Raw genomic sequence first — 7753 nt, forward strand, 5'->3', positions numbered from 1 at the left:
TAGACAGAAAAACAAAATCCAATTGCTTTTCATCAAATGGAAATGTAAAGTCATTTTGCGCACAAAATTCTAAACAAAACTGATTTCATGCATAAATATTCCCTGCATTTTGTGCACATAATGGTAAATATACGTTTCAGTATGAGAAAATAACAAAAAATACCTTTCATGAACAAAATGCATTGTCCACAATTTTTTGTACATTTTATGATTCAGTATGATACGAAATTAATTTATTCATTTTCAAATTATGTAAGATAAAAAGTCACTGTTTTTCTCTCTCTCTCTGGTGGAAATGGGCTTCCATAGGATTTAATGTAAGGTGAAAAACAGATAGCAGGTCTTTGTGCTGAAATACGTGCAAACATGGCGCAACTGTTTAGTGAATTCACTGCTGAGTTTCAGTAGAAAAGAAGGAAAACATAAGCAGTATAAAACTGTTTGTTCCTCTAGTACAAAAAAGTACTGTTGATAATTGAAATTTGCCTAAACCCATTGCTAGTTCTTTCAGCAGGGGGGCTCAGGTTTTGCTGTTATTTTATTATTATTTGTATATATATATATATATATATATATATATACACATACAGGTGCATCTCAATAAATTTGAATGTCGTGGACATTTATTTAATACATGAGTTTCACAATTTGAGTTGAATTACTGAAATAAATGAACTTTTTCTCATACGACATTCTAATTTATTGAGATGCACCTGTATATATATATATATATAAAATCTTTAGCATTATCTGACGGTAAACATCTGCAGGGCTGCCTTTAGGCTAGGAAGCAAACGGTTGCCTGGATGTGTGCCGGGGTGAGGAACCTCGAGCTGCTCCCCACTGGCAGACACAGCATGACTGCTGTGTATCGTTTTGCAAGAATAGACCTGCTAACAAGACTCAGAACAAATCATATTACAGTTCAACAACAAACACTGTGATTATTATATCTTAAGGCTAAGATACTTTCCCACCTGTGCTATTCTAAACATGGCAGAAAAAACATGATATTATTACATCAATGGACAGATTGGGGCATTTGCCCAGGTCTCCAGACCAGCAGGAGGCCCTGATGAGTTGCAGAAACACTGAAACTCATCAAAACTGTTTGTTTTTGATTATTCCAGGATCAGAGCAATGTTGAACATCCGTTTGATTGATTTGGCAATAGTATACATTTGCAAATAATAACAGATAATAGTGCTCAATTCGGAGGAACACAGAAAAAAACAACTTGCTATGGCCATGAAATGCAAACTGGAGAAAGAACTGAACATTTGGAAGACTTTTCCAAGATGAAAACAAGAAGAATAAGGGGGGGTGCTGAAAATGTACTCACCCTCAGGCTATCCAAAATGTAGATGAGGTTGTTTCTTCATCAGAACAGACTGTGAGAAATTCAACATTACTTGCTCACCATTGGCTCCTCTGTAGTGAATGGGTGCCGTCAGAATAAGAGCCCAAACAGCTGATAAAAATATCACAGTAATTAATCCACACAACTCCAATCAATCAATTAATGTCTTTTGAAGTGAAAAGCTGCATGTTTATAAGAAAAAAATCCATTGGTGAGCAAATAATGTAATGCAAAATTTCTCCAAATCTGTTCTGATAAAGAAACAAACTCATCTACGTCTTGGATGGCCTGAGCGTGAGTAAATTTTCAGCAAATTTTCATTTTTTTGGGTGAACTATTCCTCTGAATCATTAAGGTAGAAAAATTTTATTTAAAATTGGAGCATATGGCTCTTTATAAATAAGAACAAAATTTAAAAATTTAAAAAGGATGTGTGTAATATAACACATGCTGTTTCTCCTTCATATAGAGCCTACAATAAATGAAGGGAAATGCTTTGTCTCTAACCTCGTTTGACAGCTAATTAAAAAGCAAAGTAGGGTATACACTTCCTTTACATTTTAGACTTTTTTTGTCATGCTTTAAAAAGCAGGCACATTCATTATCATCAAACTTGAAATGACGCCCAACTGTAGCAACAATGGGAACAAAGTTATTTTATAACTGTTTAAATGATTTGATGTCAGTCATATAGGCAGTGTTTCTATGCACCATGTCAGAAAACCATAACAAAGCATACTTATCTGCATCACAGTCACTGAGCTTAATAAAATTAATTAGCCTCAGTACATTTATGAAACAACAAAGAATCATCAACCTGTTATCAAAATTATATTTCAGAACACATGGCACATGGGTGATTTATTTTTAGATTCTTTTTGTCGCACTGTTGAAAAATGGGATAATTGTTCATTTAAAAAAATCATTCTGCAATGCATGGTGGGAACTGTAAACATGTAATACATTAGCAACATGCAAAGAACACTAGTTAGAACAACATTTGTGGCAATATTGTTGGACTAACATATTTTATGTAGTCATTAGGTGTATGGATAGTAATTGTTAATATAATCAATATATTCATTAATATAATTCTTAATATTTATGGCTCAAAAACCTATTGCGCTTGATTTTATTTTATTTGAATTTTTTAAAGACAAAGAAAAACACCTGCATTCCAAATGTGAGTCATCGGTGTACACAGTTTGTGTGTGTAGATCAGTAAAGTAAATACTTTTATAGTGTGTTTCAATATATGGATGAATAATCATATTTTCATTTCTGAACGCTTTACGGGGAATAATGTGGCTGTGATGGGAAGCCTGGCGTATCTGAATTTCGTGAGTCTTTGATGGGGACCTCGCTTTGACGGAGGTGATGAAAAACACATTACAGTGGAGACCACAAGATTCTCTGATTCCTGTGCTCTTTTTTAGCCCGGGCAGGATCGATGCATTACCCAGTCATAAATACCCTTTCTTCACCTCAAAATGCATTTGCACACAGTGTGTTCAACTCCGAATGATCTCCTTCATTCATAATCACCATGGGACTAATTATAGAGAGATATAATCAAGACATAATCTAATTAGATTTCACCCGGTGATCACATATTTTGATGAATCCACTCTCAGGACAAACATGCAGCTTTATTCTTTAAAAGGGACTTGAGGATGATGGTTAACTTTTACCAGATGAAACCTTTTTCATTTTGTTGGCTCAATATTATAATTTTATGGATTTATAACTGGCCAGTCAAAATCAGAGCGAACATCAGGACACTGTTGTACATTCATTATTTAGCTGTTATATAATTAATAATCTGTGTGTGTGTGTGTGTGTGTGTGTGTGTGTGTGTGTGTATGTGTGTGTACACAAATAACGATTTGGTTCTGAAGAAATATGTCTTATTATTATCAATGTTGAAAACAGTTTTTGTTGAAAGAAAGAAAGACAGACCTTTATTCAGCAAGAAGGCATTAAATTGATCCAAAGTGACCGTAAAGACATTTACATTAATGTTACAAAATATTTATATTTCAAATAAATGCTGTTCTTTTGAATATTCTATTCATTAAAGATTCCTGGGAAAAAATAAAAATAAATTCTGAAGGATCATGTGACATTGAAGACTGGAGTAATGGCTGCTGAAAATTCTCTATCACAGGAATAAATTATACTTTAAAGATATTCAAATAGACACTCACAATATTTATTAATATTTCACAGTATTACTGTTTTTACTGTATTTTTTATCAAATAGCCAATTTCTTTCAAACACATTTTTAAAAAAAAATCATCATTATATAAGCTGGTAGTGTAATATACATAAAATATTTACAAATACATATGAAAATGTTATTTTATATATTATGTATATTTTCATTTCATATTACAGCAATAATAAATGTATTTTAAGAAAGCTAAAATAGACAGTTTGACTTTAGAAAAGCACATCAGAAACACCAAGCACATCTTTTCTGTGTTCATCTTACTCTGTAAGAGAAAGTCAATGTTTGCAATCATGACTGATCTATCAGCTGTGAGCGTAGCAGAGATTATTACTGCAAATGAAGTGTGGCAATCAATAGCATCCACGGCACACACTCCTGCTGTGCAAACACTGTATGCAGAACTGTGTACCGAATCAGAGTGCTTTCAGATTGGACTGTTTGATTGAACCACTGGACCGTGATTCCTTTAATCATGCCCCTTAACCTGGACTGGTATGAATACTTAGATTTAATGACACGGAAATAAAACACCAATGTATTGACATCTAAAGCCACTTTTTCTAGTCAGTGCTTTGCTTATCAATAATGTTTTTGAGTTATTTTCACAAGCTTGCTAATATAATAAACTCCATGAATTTATGTTTAACACTTCACTTTTTATTACCCATAAGTCTCTGTGTGTGATTCTACCCTGAAATGATCCCAAAAACACAAGGTGTTGGCATGCACTTTGAGGTGATGTTCTGGCTGAGCATTGTGCTTATACACCGTGAGATAGATTCAAGCTGTGATACTCATGTGCTGAGAAACAGAGCTGCACAGGAATATTTCACTTGGAAAAAAAAAGGTGCCGCCACACCACACTGGAACACATGCCAGCTCTCTACAGTAGAGTTCTCCAGCTCACTGCTCTTCACTTTCATTAGTTTACCTCACTTTCTGTTTCCCAAACAGATGGCGCCTCCGTCAACACAAGACAACTAATTTCCTGGGAAAGTTACCATTCTTCATCCATGTTTTTATTCATTCACTACAATAGCCACATTTTACAGACATTTAATTCCTTGTTGAAATTATACCACAAGAGAAGCTCATAATATGGCTTTGATATTGTGAAGGTGTGAAGTTGTGAAGACCAAGACAAAGGATTGTTTTAGGGATGCAAGATATATCTGTATCGTATCAGTTATTGGCAAATATTAAACATCTTTGTAATTCAATATAAAATTATATGTTATTTGATATATCACAGATATTCATTAATTCATTCATCAATTCATTCATTTCTGTCAACACAACTCTCAGAGAGTTTAGCACGGTAATATACATGGCAATGTTATTGTGTTTGCTCTTGGCGGAATAGATCTGCTACACTGCCAATACATCCACAGACATGCTGCTCTGAGCATGTAAGAAATACTGCTGCTGCATTTATAACATATAAAATAACCCCCATATATAACATTCATGAATTACCCCGTAGCAGATCTATACAGGTGGAGCTGGGGAAGGTGGAGGGTTTCTGAAGTGTGCTGCAACTGTTACAGCGAGCACTAGCCAAGTATTTGAATGTTGAGCAGCAAGCTCATTGGCTGCTGATGTGAAAACAACCCAATCAGCTGCGCCATGTGCATAATGATGTCATTATGTCAGATTGAGTTAGAACCTATCGGCCTGCGCCATCTACAGTTTCATGACTGAACTTTGGATTCATTCATTCATTTAACATCTAATGCTCACTTACAGTTAATTTTAATGCAATCTTTAGCAAATGCAACAAATTCATCCATTTAAATACTGTCCATTAGAATTGTGATGCCTAAATTCATTTGTATATATAAAACATTTATTTTTATATATTTAAAATATACAATATGCATTTTTATATATTAAAACTATATTTTAAATATTTTTACATATTTAATACAATTTTATATAAAATACATTTTAATATATTATAGTTAACTAAAACCATAAGTTGTTAATTGAAACTTTAACTAAAATAAAATCTAATATAAAAAAATCCTAAACTTATTTTATTTCAGCTAGCTAGCTGCCAACATTTCTCATTATTTAGTTTAACTTGATATACTAAAATAATTAAAACTTAAACCGAAATTAATTTTTTTTATAAACATTATATAGATAAATTAATAAATTATAATAGTATCTCAGTGGTACTAAAATACCCCTCGTAGCTACACCATCTTTTTTCATCTTCATCCAACAACTTAAAAAAAAAAAGATACTGGAATTAGTTTGCAACATAATTCTCTAAGTAAGTAAGTAAGTAAGTAAAAGTAAGTAAGTAAGTAAATAAATACATAAATAAATACATAAATAAATAAATAATGTGGAGCCAAAACAACAAAACTGGTACAGACCTTTGACACAAATCCTTATACTTAGTAAGATATGGCCCTTATAACTTCTTCCCCATGTGACAACTAGCCCCGGTCTTTTTATATTGTGACACATAGGGTTATTGACTTATTGTGATATAAAATTACTGTAATATACTATTTTGGTCCCATATTTTCACTGTTTGTTTGGTTTCTAGAGAAAACAATGATGGGTCAAGCTGTTTTCAAACTTACAGTGCCAAATTGTTTGTTTTCGTTCTTACTAAATGGCATACAAAAGCAAATCCCACACTTTTCTGAAACATGAAAGAAGCGATCAAGGTGTAATCATCTAATCAAAAAAAGCAAGCAATTATACACAAAGCATCTCTATAGACCAGCAGTCAGCAGATGATCCCAGTAAGTCCAAGACCACGCTAATTAAAGTGAGTGTGTGCTGGCAGTCTGATGATAGCAATTACTGGATAAATGGGCATTTATCCATGATTAATTATGTAGCATTGTTAAGGAGTTTGACTGCTGTGACTGCTGCAAGTTCTGCGAGTTTGAGGGAAGCATGGAAAACACGTCAACGGAATATTCGCAAGGGTTCTTTTCAGAAATGCAAGAGATAGTTTATTGCCGAGACTGCATGTGTCCAATAGACGTGTACTGACTAGGCATGGGCCGGTATGAGATTTTGACGGTATGATAAGCAAAAATATCACGGTATCACGGTATTGTTGTTACAGCTCTAATATGTGTTCTTTTTAAATGACTGGGTAAAAAAAAAAAAAAAAAGCTTTTTTTCCGCTGAACACAATATATTTTGTTTTTGAGCGACACAGAATATTAGGAACAGTAGAATTTGTTTACTTTTTATTCGATTTGTTTCCTAAAAAGAAGACTGACATCTTTATTTAACCTAAATCTGTAATTACAGTTATTTAATTTTAGTTATATAATTTATATACATTTATATTATTTCATATCATTTAGTTATATAATTTCATATACATAATTAGATTTCCGGGTGCCGATCGCGAATGTTCCGGGGGAAGCTCCTTAAAGGTCCCATATTGTCAAAACTTAAATTTCCTGGCTTTTTTTTCATGATAACTGGGGTCTAGGTGCTATGTAACTAGCAAATAAGTTTCAAAACAGTCAATCCACAGTCAACTGCACACAGTCTGCATAAAGTAGCTGTGATTTTTCACAAACCATTGTGACTTCTGTAAAAAGGTGACGTCAGAACTACTCAGTCACCGCCTTCAGTCACCACCCGAGCACTGCCCACAGTCCCACTCTCCTTTTGCCAAACCCCCAGACAACATCGCGTCCATGCCATTGCTGAGCAACAACAACAGTCTGGATGCCAGGAAACTACATCATTGCACAGTAGGGCTGTAACGGTCGCCGTGACAACCGCGTCAACTGTTGTCTATTGCCACCGGCGGTAGTGCACGTGACGTCACACACTCTATAACAAGCATAACAAAGTTTTGTATACAAGTGTAATAACAGTAACAGTTGCAGATTGTTTTATTTAGGCTATAAGTCTATGCTAATTCACAAATTACCTCAAATGCCATACACGGCGTTTGATCTTTTAGATTGGCAGGTTTGAGCGCAGGAAAATAGAGTACAGAATACAGAAACCAAATACTACATCGCCGATCTGGAATCATTCCATTCATGTCACCCATCCGCATTTGTACAAGTGTCTTCAAGTTCACGTGATCGCAAACGCTCGGCTGGTCAGGTTTGTACCGTATTGGCCCGAATATAAGACGACCCTGATTATAAGACGACCCCCC

This window comes from Sinocyclocheilus rhinocerous, unplaced genomic scaffold (genome assembly GCF_001515625.1).
Source record: "Sinocyclocheilus rhinocerous isolate Xijiao unplaced genomic scaffold, SAMN03320098_v1.1 scaffold1004, whole genome shotgun sequence".
NCBI classification, from domain to species: Eukaryota; Metazoa; Chordata; class Actinopteri; order Cypriniformes; family Cyprinidae; genus Sinocyclocheilus; species Sinocyclocheilus rhinocerous.